This window comes from Herpailurus yagouaroundi, unplaced genomic scaffold (assembly GCF_014898765.1).
Source record: "Herpailurus yagouaroundi ecotype Mexico unplaced genomic scaffold, PumYag 206, whole genome shotgun sequence".
Classification (NCBI taxonomy): domain Eukaryota; kingdom Metazoa; phylum Chordata; class Mammalia; order Carnivora; family Felidae; genus Herpailurus; species Herpailurus yagouaroundi.
Window position 1 is genome coordinate 2021454 of NW_024412437.1, and position 12380 is coordinate 2033833.

Below are 12380 nucleotides of genomic sequence, written 5' to 3' on the forward strand. Positions count from 1 at the left end.
CATGCAGCAAAAATACCCTTAGAAGGATAAACTGGTTCTGTACCCAAATTCCAATGTGTAGAGGAGGGTTTTCCCCCCACAGTACCAAGCAATGCTTAGATGCCAGCTGAATGAATACCCTACAGTTCAGTTCAATTCTGATACTATCTACCTGGAGATAGCATGCGAGCCCACAGGGTCAGGGCTCGGTCCCAAGAGACTACCTCCCACTTTCACAGGCCATCCAAGTCCACATTGACACCTGTGTTTCTGACCCACTGGCTATAGATCAGAGGTCCCAATGACCCCATCCTTCTTCGGTTCCATTCATTTGCTAGAGTGGCTCACAGAGATCAGAGAAATATTTTACTCACTAGATCACCAGTTTCCGTGAGATCATGACCTGAGCCGAAGTCGAATGCTCAACCGACTGAGCCACCCAGGTGCCCCGATCACCAGTTAATTTTAAAAGAATGTAATTCAGGAACAGTCAGATAGCAGAGATGCGTGGGGAAGGGGGATAGGGAAAGTGGGCAGAGCTTTCATGCCCTCTCCAGGTGTACCACTCTCCCTAATCTCCAAGTGTTCACCAACCCAGAAGCTCTCCAGACCCTCTCCTTTTGGGTTCCTATGGAAGATTCGTTACAAAGGCACGACTAATTAAATCATTGGCTGTTAGTACTTGAACTCAGTCTCCAGCTCTGCTGCAGGAGGTCCCCTGCAGTGGGACTGAGCCTTCTAACCCTCTAATCACACAGTTGGATCTCTGGGCAGCCAGCCCCCATTCTTAGGTGCGGTCCAAAAAGTCACCCTGTTAACATAACAAAAGATACCTTTCCCTCTCTCACCACTTAGGAAATTCCAAGGGTTTAGGGAGCTCTGTGCCTGAACTAAGATCAAATGTATATTTCTTACTGTAAATCACAATATCACAAAGGGGCATCATTGCTCATGATAAATTTATGAATTAAAGGGTAAACATACTTTAAATTTTAGTAGATATCACCAATCCACTCCCCGTAGAAATTTAATAACCCATCTAATAACAGTACACCTGACACTCAAGCCCAGGTTCCCTAAGTCCAAATTCAGGCTCTTGGTCACTGAGCTGAACTGCCCTTTCAGTCTCTCCCAAACTGACAAATCAAGACTGTTATTACCCAGGTAGTTTTTCTATGAATCGGTCATCCAATGGAAGAAAGTGAACATTTTTTTTCATATATTTAAGAATGATTTGTGTTTCCTTTCTGTGAATTGTCTGCACATAGTCTTTGCCCATTTTTCCACTAGATTATTGGCTGGTTTCCTTACCAGTTTGTGGGAACTCTTAATATATTAGGGAAATTAATCCTTTCTATATGTGGAATTAAAAATATATTTCCCAGTTTGTCATTTGTCTTTTGACTCCATGTATAATGGTCTCTGCCTTGAAGAAATTCGAGTTTTATATAATCATATTTATCCATGTTTTATTTTATGGATTCCAGACTTCATTTCATTCTTGGACAAAATTTCCACTTAGGAAATAATAAAAAATTCTCCAATGGATTTTTCAAGTACTTTTATAGTTTCTTTCTTTTCTTTTCTCTCTTTCCCTTTCTTTTCTTTCTTTCTTTCTTTCTTTCTTTCTTTCTTTCTTTCTTTCTTGACATCTAAATATTTGGTGCATTTGGAATTTATCCTAGTTAAAGAAATGGATCCAAGTTTTCCCCTTCCCCCACCTCACATGGCCACTCAGTTATCCCCAACACTATTTTGAAAGACTATCTATATTTTCCCATTAATTTATACACTCTTATGATAAATTTCACTGACAACATTCAAATAATAGCTTTTTCTGGTTAAAAAAAAAAACTACTAGGTGTAGATACCCCACTTTATTGCCCCTCCCCACTACATGCATGAATCAATACCAGAAACATCTTAAATATTTGGCAACAGGGACCGACAATAGTATTCTGCTTAAAGTGTATTCTTGTAAATCTCCCTGATGGACTTGTGTACAACCTTTAAAGAAATGATTATAAAGATTATGTCAAAATGCAGGGGAAATGCTTTTGATGCAAAAGTTAAGTGAAAAAGGAAGGATCTAAACTTTATGCAAACCAAGAACATGACCACAGTCTGAAAACATGCATAGCAAGGAATCACATGAGCAGCACACCAGAATCATAACATGGTTTTGTTGGCATGAGAGACGAGAGAGTTCCCCCACCTTTTTTACCTCCGGATTTTCTGCGACGTGGTGCTATCGGTATAATGTTCCAATTTACTTTTTAATAATGGCAGATTGTCCCTCTGGGTTTTTCTCCTGTGCCTCAGGAGACCTCACTAAAATGATAGCAAAGATTACGAACCTACAAAGACCAAAAAAAAAGGAGGTGGGGAGAAAAAGATCTCACGGTTGAAAAATTCCGACACGTTTTTGGGAGAGAGTCTGCGGATTGAGGAGTGGTAACAGACACCACAGGGCTGTGAAGGAAGCGACCAGAAGGCGCTGGGTGGGGTGGTGATTAAAGTAAAACAGGTCACTTGTGGACAGGACTCCAGACTCCCCTCCTGGGAGACACTGCTGACTCACCGTGTGTGCCCTCCAGCCAAGACACTTAGAAGTGCTCTGGCCTCTGCTCCCAACGAAACAAGGAACACTGTGTTTAACATCCCCAGCTTCCACTTGGGGCTGTGGGGAGGTTAATTACTGTTTGAAAAGGTATGTGAACCGGTGGGATAAAAGACCTGACAGGCAGAAGGAGGGTTATTACCAGTCCTGTAGCCCTGTAAATGCTGTGATTCTCTCGTCCACCCAAGAGACCAGCACCCCGGGTTCAGAGCTGGGCAGCCACAGGTGCAGCCTAATATGCAGGCTTTGGCCAAACGCTCACATCACTTGAAGAACAGGGCAGAGATGGCCACTGGTAAAGGGATGAATGGTGCGAAACTCCCAGCTAGGACACCAGCCCAGGCCTCACCTTGGGCGGCTTCTTTCCTTCTTTTTCTCTTTCTCTCTTTCAATTAAAAAAAATTTTTTTTTAATTTTTTAAAATAATTTTTAATTGTCTCAAACAGAGAGAGAGAGAGCATGAGCAGGGGAAGGGGGCAGAGGGAGAGAGAGAGGTAGAGAGAATCTTAAGCAGGCGCAAGCTCAATGCAGAGCCCGATGTGGGGCTCCATCCCACGACTCTGGGATCATGACCTGAGCCAAAATCAAGAGTCGCTCAACCGACTGAGCCATCCAGGTGCCCCGCAGCTACTTTTTTTTTTTAATGTTTATTTTTTTTTATTTTGAGAGAGACAAAGCAACATCGGGGGAGTGGGAGGAGCGGAGAGAGAGGGAGAATCCCAAGCGGGCTCCACACAGTCTGCACAGAGCCCGACATGGAACTTGGACTCACAAAATTGTGAGATCATGACCTGAGTCAAAATCAAGGGTCGTCGGGTGCCTGGGTGGCTCAGTCGGTTAAGCGTCCGACTTCGGCTCAGGTCATGATCTCGCGGTCCGTGAGTTCGAGCCCCAAGTCGGGCTCTGTGCTGACAGCTCAGAGCCTGGAGCCTGCTTCGGATTCTGTGTCTCCCACTCTCTCTGACCCTCCCCCGTTCATGCTCTGTCTCTGTCTCAAAAATAAATAAACATTAAAAAAAATTAAAAAAAAAAATCAAGGGTCGAAGCTCAACTGACTGAGCCACCCAGGCGCCCACTGCCGCTACTTTCTGTAGAACGAATGACATGTCCTCCTTGGTCCCCTGTTTAGGCGCCTTGCCTTTGGCTCTCATCTAGAGCCCCTTGTTGCCCTGCCTTGCTCCTACTCATCAAAGCAAATCCCGTCTCCACACACCAGGAGCTCTGATGCCCTAGACTTACTGCTCAGAATCCGATGGTCTTGTCAAGATGTGGAAATGTGGTACAATTTAGTGAGCTCTCATCAAGTGATGGTGTTGGCAGTTACATACACACACACACACACACACACACACACACACACACTCACCTGATTTCAAGAACTTGCTGGTAGGTTTGGATCCAGTCTCTTTTCTATGGCTTGGAAATTGATGGGGCTAAAAATATTCATTCATTCATTCATTCATTCATTCATTCAATTGTCTTCATTCTTTCTTTGAGAGGGTAAATTTCTAAGCTCAGAAATGTAGCTTTAAAGACCGCAATAACCACTTGCGGAAAATTTACTCTATAGGTCAGTCCCTGTCCTACACCCTATAAAAGTACAAAGAAACACAACTCCTACCTCAGAGCTAGCTAGACTCTTTATGCTCCTTTTAAAGATCTAAGCCACTCTTTCCTCCATGAGAACAGAAATAATGTCTGTCTTATTTACTGCTGCCTATTGCATTCATCCCTCCAGTAAATATTTACTGAGCACCTACTATGCGCCAGGCCCCAATTCACGCACTGAAGATACGACGGTAAACCAAGTACCGATTCTCATGGAGCTTAGATTCTAGTAATAGAGACAGACAACAAATCAATGAGCAAACAAACACACAATATGCAAAGCAGTGGTTACATATTTGCACAAGATTAAAAAGAGCAAGGGGACAAGAGTGGTGGAGGATGTTATTTCACATAGGTTTATCAGGCGAGATTTCTCTGATAAGAGGAAGTTCCAGCAGAGACTTGAATTAGGTGAGGGAGTAAGCTATGTGGATATCTGGAAACAGAGGGATCTGTAAGTACAAAATCCTCAAGGAAGGAAAGACCAACAATGGTGTATCAGTGAACCATGAGAGAAGGGTCACAAGAGTGGGGTGAGCAAAGTTGGGGTGCAGCCAGAAATAGGGGTGGGGCAGAGGGAGTGCCATTATCACGTAGGGCCTTTTCACTGAGGACTTTGTATAAGATTTTTATGGAACTACAACACACGTAGAGAAATGTACACGAGTCATAAATGTACAACTCCATGAATTTTCACCGCCTGGACCCACCCATTTAAACCACCAACCTGCCTGAGCTGTAGAACATTGCCAGCAACCCTAAAGCCTCTCTCCTGCCTCTTTTGTCATTATCCCCCCAAGGATAAAACCATTATTTCAACTTCTGTTATTGTGGATTCGTTTTGCCTGGTTTCAAACTTCATGCAAATGGAATCATACAGTATTAACCTTTGATGTCTGGCTTTATTTGCTGAATGTTATGTTTGGGCATTTGTCCATGTAGCTATGGATGGTCATGGTTCATTTTCTTCATTAGTGGGTAGTATTGACCATACATATACCACAGTGTGTCTTTCTATTCTACCATTGATCAACATTTGGACTGCTTCCAATTGGGGGCTATTTCAAATAATACTGCTATGAGGATTTTTTTTTTTTTTTGTATCTTTCAGAACACATGAGTATGCATTTCAGTTAAGTAAATATTGAGGGGTGGGATTACCGGGCATAGCTTTTGCTTTGATGAATACCCAAACTGTCTTCAAACTTTGCTTTTTAATCTGAATGAAAAGGGAAATCATTTGAAGGTTTAAAGTAGAGAAATCACATAATCTGACCTATATCTTTAAAGAAATTTATAATAGAAATTTTTAAAGATTATATATTTTTAAGTTTATATAGATTTTTGAGAGAGAGAGAGAGAGCGGGGTGGGAGGGAGGGGGACAGAGAGAGAGAGAGGGAGAAGGAGAGAATCCTAAGCAGAGTCCACACTACCCAAGACTGACAGAGCTACCCAAGTACCCCAAAGATAACATTTTTTAAACGTTCACCATATGAAATAAAACCCAAGCTGACCAGTGCCAGCATTAAAAGCATGAGCCCAGGGGCACCCGTGTGGCTCAGTTGGTTGAGCATCCAACTCTTGATTTCAGCTCAGGTCATGATCTCACTGTTGTGGGATCAAGCCCCACGTCAGGCTCCACGCTGAGCATGGAGCCTGCTTAAGATTGTCTCTCTCCCTCTCTCTCTGCCCCTCTCTCCCCTCCCTCGAAGAAGAAGAAGAAGAAGAAGAAGAAGAAGAAGAAGAAGAGGAAGAGGAGGAGGAGGAAGAGGAGGAGGAGGAAGAAAAACAAGAAAAAGCATGAGTCCAAATCTGTATCTCTAGCCAGAACCTCTACTGTGAACCACAGACTCATGTCTCCAAAGCCTACTTGACAACACATGGATGTCTAATGGGCATCTCAAACTCTCTATGGCCAAAACCCAGCTCCTGATCTGCCCTGGGCCAGCCCCTCCTATAGGTTTCCCTTTCTTAATTACTAGCAGCTCCATTGTTCCATTCACTTGGGCTGAAAACCCTATTGGTGTCATCTTTTTTTTTTTCCTTGTATTTTTTCACACCCCATATCCTGTGTATCAGCACATCCTGTGAGCTCTATCTTCAGAATATTCTGGAATCACTGCTCACCGCACCCCTGGCCACTACCTGTCTAGGCCACCATTATCTCTCCCCTAGACTATTGTGGTCCCCTCCTCAGTGGTCTCCCATCTTCCACATCTGTCCTTACCTTCTTTAGGCTACTCTCCATGCGGCTTCCTAAGAGAATCCTGTTGGGACATAAATGAGATCCGGTCATTCGCTATTAAAACTCTCCTGTATCACAGGGTGAATACCAAAGTCCATGCTACCACTCACAGCGTGGAATGTCTCCTTTGAGCCTGACTCTCACTCCTGTGCCTCTCCTCTTCTTACTCTGCTCCAGCCACACTGGCTTTTCTCCTGTTCCCCAAGAAGTCCAGGCACACTCCTACCTCAGGGTCTTTGCACTTGCTGTCCCCTCTGCCTACAATGCTTTTGCCCCTACTGCTGGCTTCCTTGCCTCCTTCAAGTCTTATTTTCAGGATTTCCTTTCCCAGCAAGGACTTCTCCAGCCACCTTGCTGAACGTTTCACACTTCCCTCCATACCCCGCGTTTCGTATTTGCTTTCCCAGCTTTGTGTTCTCTGCGTAGCATTTATCATTATCTTACACGCCATAATTTTTTATCTTGTTTATCAGCTGTCCCTCCCAGTGGAACGTAACTGCTAGGAGGACATTGATTTTTATGTTTTGTTTACCTCCGTAGCCCAGCGTCTAGAATGGCGCTTGGCACACAGTAGGTACTCCATAAATATTTATTGCATGAATGAGTGAATGGATGGATGGATCCTTGCCCTAGATCCTTTCCCGATTACCTGTGCCTGAGAAGCTGGTGGCGAATCAACAGTGGTCTCTAAGCACCTCTTGTAAGTTGGAGTTGCCAATAGAAACACGCTCTTCTGTATGCTCCCTTCCTGGCGTGCAGGGACCTGGGAAAAGCGGAGATGCTGATTGATATCTCTGACTGGGAAGGAAGATGGGATTAGGTACTAGAAATTAGAGGAAGGATGTCTCCGCCCGTCTGCTCCCAGCAGCAGAGGCTGTGATCTGCCTGGCAAGTCGCCTGCTCCCAGAAACAGGATGTGTCCAGAGAGGAAGTGACTGCAGACATAGTTCGGGGGGGAAAATGCCCTGTGCCTGAGACAGAACACTTGAGACTAGTCATTCTGGAGCCTTCCAAGGGTCCATTCCTGGGGGATGAGTAAATTCCGCTCCACGGTCTCGCAGTGACTCACTCTGTATCTCGGGGAATTCACGGCCCATCCCTAAGACAGGGCGAACAGGTGTTTCCTCCTCTGGGGTTCCCAGCTTGGGCCACTGGGGGCTGAAGGAGAGGCAAGGCCCGTGCCAAGCCCACAGCCAGCTCGGGTGGGCTACGAGATTAACCTGCTTCCGTGCCGGCGTCTTCCTGGGAATGATGTGGATGAGGAGGTAGCATTGGCAAGGCAGCAGGGTCTTGGTGCTGTGACTGCCACTGCCGGAGGAACAACTCCGTGCCAGAGACCGAAAAGAGCACGCGAGTTTCGGGCTCTGCAGAAACTGTCAGAGGGAGCAGCTTTTTAGCAAAACATTTCACCAGTCTTGTTGTCTTCCTTGATTCGAGATCAGAGTTTTGATGGTGCAAAAGGTCATCACCCGGGGTCTCTAGGAAACCTGCTGTCTCCCCCTTCCCCAAGAGTGGGCAAGAAAACAAGCTGAGCCGGACCGAGCCCTGGGACCTCACGCTCAGGCGCCCAGCAGAGGGATCTCCCTGCTCTAATAAGGCGGTCCCGCTTCCAGACCACGGAGGCTGCGGCCTGAAGTCTTATTTTGCAGCCGGAAGTGAGAGAAATAGTTCCTACAGACACTCCACGGTAGCTCTGCCTTGGTGGGCTCAAAAATGTGGCCTCTGCATTTTGGCCAAAGGGCATTAATGTCATACCGCCCACTCCAGGAAACTTTTGATGGAAAGCAACTTGGCTATTTAAGAAAAGAACCACAAACACGGTGTTCAGCATGGAAACGGGCAGACGCATCAATTCAAGTTCCCAGAAGAATAGAGCAAGAAAAGTCTCCCAACACCCTGCGACACCGCAGCAATCTCCAGACGAGCTCCGGGCCTCCTGTTTCTGGAGAAATGCAGGGAGCAACTCAAAGCTTGTGTGAGCATTGTGATTATTACGATAAAAGCGGACACGTTTTCTTCTTCCTCTCGGAAAACCAAAACAAGCATCTTTAAGCTTGTCTTTGGTAAGAGGTTAAAGAGAGCTGGAGGTGTCCTCCTGGCAGGCTGCTTCTAACTTACTCATTCACAGAAAAGAGCTCATATGGTACAAAGCATTCTGCAACCTGCTTTTTTTTTTTTTTTTTTTTTTTGGCTTAAGTAATTGCCCATGAGCATCTTTTCATGTCAGTATGTATATACCTACATCCTTTTTCTTTTTAAGTGTATTCATTTATTTTGAGAGAGAGAGAGAGAGTGCAAGCAGGGGAGGGGCAGAGAGAGAGAGGGAGAGAGAGAGAATCCCAAGCAGGCTCCGCACTGTCAGCACAGAGCCCAACGTGGGGCTCGACCTCACAAATGGTGAGATCACGGCCTGAGCTGAAATCTAGAGACAGACACTTAACCCACTGAGCCACCCAGGCGCCCCTGTATCTACATCCTTCTATGTACTTCCTGTAAACTAAGAAACTAAGGGGTCTTCCCCGATGGAGGAGACGGAGTCACCCTGGGGATGGCCTGAAGGCGAGCCCCAAGCAGACATCCACGCCGCTCAGTGCTCTCTGCAGGATACTCCCCCACGAGGAGCCACCTCTTGGCTGTCTTTGAGCTCCTCCCCACTGCAATTTCCCCTCACCCTGCTCCAAACTCACTTTTTCCTTTCCAGAGGCTAGAAATGAAAAGCAAAGAAACCATTCTCCCTGGTGGAGTGAACAGCCCTCCTGATTTGCCTGAGAGTGAGGGTTTTCCCAGGACATAGGACTTTGAGTTTTAAAACGAGGACAGTCCCATGAAAACCAGGAGGGCTGGTCGTCCTATTCCCAGAATCATGGCGTTGGCAGGAGGGAAGGGAGCTCAATCCTGACCGAGTTTCTGGAGATCCCCTTCTCACAGTTCCACCCAGGTCAAGCTAGAAGTTTCTGGAAGGCACACTTACAGAGATTCTCATTGACTGGGCCTGCTTAGGTCCCATGCCCACCCTGGAAACAATCACCAGGACAGGGAATGGAAGCCTGAGAGGCTTAGAACTATCCACCAGGAGGGGCTCAGTCATTGAGCATCCGAATTCAGCTCAGGTCATGACCTCCCAGTTCATGAGTTTGAGCCCCGCATCTGGGCTCGCTGCTGTCAGCACAGAATCCGCTTCTGATCCTCTGTCCCCCAATCTCTCTCTCATTCATTCTCCCCCATTCATTTTCTCTCTCTCTCTCTCTCTCAAAAATGAAGAAACATGAAAAAAGATAAAGATAAAAAAAGAGCTATCCACCAGGAAAGGGATCCAAATGAAGACACTGACTGCTTCCCACTCAGCAAAGCTGTCACTTCTCTAAAGCCAGCCACAGCCTCTCCCTAGATTATCTCATTTTTCATCAAACGAGGTGGCTGCCAGGCCCTTCCCCACCGCAGTCTGTGGGACGTGAGTCCTGGTATCCTCCAAGGAGCAGAGCTGGGAGCAAGAGGGATCCCCTAAGAGGCGGGAGACGTTCACAGGCAGGACGGACTTGGCCACCACGGCAGGACTCATCACTTCGTGGCCAGCAAGGTCAGGAGACCAGGCTAAACTTAGGTGTAAGCCGTATGTCAGGAACACTTTCAAATAACAGGCTCCGTTTGCTGGCAGTGAGCCTTCCAACATCTTTCAGGCAAAAGGCCTCTCTCTACATTTAAACCAATGAATCTAATTACTATTTGGAGAATACCCAGTAAGTACACAACTTTCCCTGTGTTTCCAGAACTTCTGGACATTCTGTGGTACATTTATTGTACTTTCTCTCTCTCTCTCTTTTTTTTTTTCAGCTTAACAGTTAGACCCAATAATTTCAATTTCAAGTACTTTATCTGAAAACGTAATGAGGTTATTATTTGAAAATGTAAGTACTTTTAAATTTTTTTGATGTTTATTTATTTTTGAGAGAGAGACACACACAGAGCACGAGCAGGGGAGGAGCAGAAATAGAGAGAGAGAGAGAGAGAGAGAGAGACAGAGTCCGAAGCAGGCTCCAGGCTCCGAGCTGTCAGCACAGAGCCCGATGCGGAGCTCGAACCCACGAACTGTGAGATCATGACCTGAGCCAAACTTGGCACTTAACCCACTGACCCACCCAGGTGCCCCAAAAATGTAAGAACTTTTATAAAAATAAATAATTGAATAAATAAATGAATGGAGGACGAAATACAAATCTCCCATGCAGAAAAATTCCAAATAATTTGTGTATATACTCTGCCCTCAAGGCTCCCCGGTCCCTGGTCCTTAAGCACGGGTTGTGCATAGTGACTTCCTTCCAAGAAACAGCCGGAAAATGGGAGAAAAGAGGAACTTTATAGTGGAGAAACCTGACTAACATGACCTCAGCCAGGTGATTTTATTTTAAAATAAATAAAGGTGTATTTATTTATTCTGAAAAAGAGGGAGCACTCGAGCAGGGGAGGGGCAGAGAGAGAGAGAGAGAGAGAGAATCCCAAGCAGGCTTCATGCGGACAGCACGGACATGGGGCTCAAACCCATGAAATGTGAGATCACGACCTGAGCCAAAAACCAAGAGCTAGATACTCAACCGACCGAGACACTCAGGTGCCCCCCCACCCAGCCAGGTGATTTTTTTTTTTTAATGTTTATTTATTTTTGAGAGAGAGAGAGAGAGTGCACGAGGGGCAGAGAGAGAGGAGGACAGAGGATCCAAAGCAGGCTCCGTGCTGACAGCAGACAGCCCCATGCGGGGCTCGAATCCGCGAACTGTGAGATCATGACCTGAGCGGAAGTCCGATGTTAACCAACTGAGCCACCCAGACGCCCCATCCCAGCCAGGTGATTTTAAAAGAGTTTGTCCCATGTTTCCCGACTTTGCCAACACTTACACAGCTGTGGGGAGGCAGTCTGGTTCAGCAGAGGGTCAGCCACACTGTCACCACCCCCTCGGACAGGCGGTTCCCCTCATCCTCCCAGATCCCCCCGGCCATTCACTCATTCTCTGCTAAAGGCAGCAAGGTCAAGGGCCTTTCAGACCCTCTGGGTCAGTTTGGTTAGAGGTGATTTGCACAAAGCGTTGCTGGGACCCCGAGGGCACACTTTATAGGACAAGCTGTTCACGCCAGCATCTGAGACCACAAAGCCCAAGAGTCTGAGTGTGGAGACACCCAGGAAGTCTGAAGGGCCCTCTCACCTTCAGAGGTCCAGCTCAGCTCACAGGAATGGCATGCATCAAAAGGCAAGAAGGCCTTATAAGTCCATCCCATCAAGCCACCAGACGCTGGTCACCTTTATGTGGTTGCACAAAAGGTCAACTTCTCCAGGAGGGGTGCGGGGATCTGTGACCTTTGGAGCCAGGGTGGAACCCATGCCTGAGAAGCCAGGCTACCACAGGAAGTGGAGACCCCCCCCCCCCCAACCCCCGGCAAGAGAGGGACTCAGAGCTGGGCCTTCTATTCCCTCAGGTAATAAGTGGTATTTTGGTTCTTGGTTCCTTTTCTCTCTTCTTTTCGACCCCCACACATTCTCCAAGGAAGTATTAAACACGTTCTGCAAAACCCAGGAACAAGCCCCCAGAGAAACACGGAGAAGAGTGGGTGCCCTTCCTTCAAGATCTGATATATCCAGGTGGCTCAGTCGGTTAAGTATCCAACTTCAGCCCAGGTCATGATCTCATGTCTCATGGGTTTGAGTCCTGCGTGGGGCTCTCAGCTGTCAGATCTTCTGTCCCCCTCCCAACTCTCTGCCCCTCCTTTCCTCCCCCCACCTCAAAAATAAATTTAAAACATTAAAAAAAAATCTGACATATCCAAGGCCCAGCTGGGGCCTTGGATAATCCAATCTCACCACCAGCTGGGTGGAGGGCCCGGGGCACAGCTCCCTGGGGACAGCTCCCTGTCCTGGCCTTCCCTGGGGGAGACAGAAG

At 46.7% G+C, this 12380-nt stretch overlaps 1 long non-coding RNA gene across 1 annotated transcript; it reads right to left on the bottom strand.

Moving 5' to 3' along the window:
- Positions 1–1935: 1935 nt before the first annotated feature.
- On the bottom strand, positions 1936–7574 carry LOC121015289 (uncharacterized). Its single transcript, XR_005783738.1, has 2 exons — positions 7103–7574; positions 1936–2336 (listed from the first exon to the last, which is right to left on the bottom strand). It is a non-coding gene; the product is annotated as an uncharacterized LOC121015289 (long non-coding RNA).
- Between the last annotated feature and the right edge of the window lie 4806 nt (positions 7575–12380).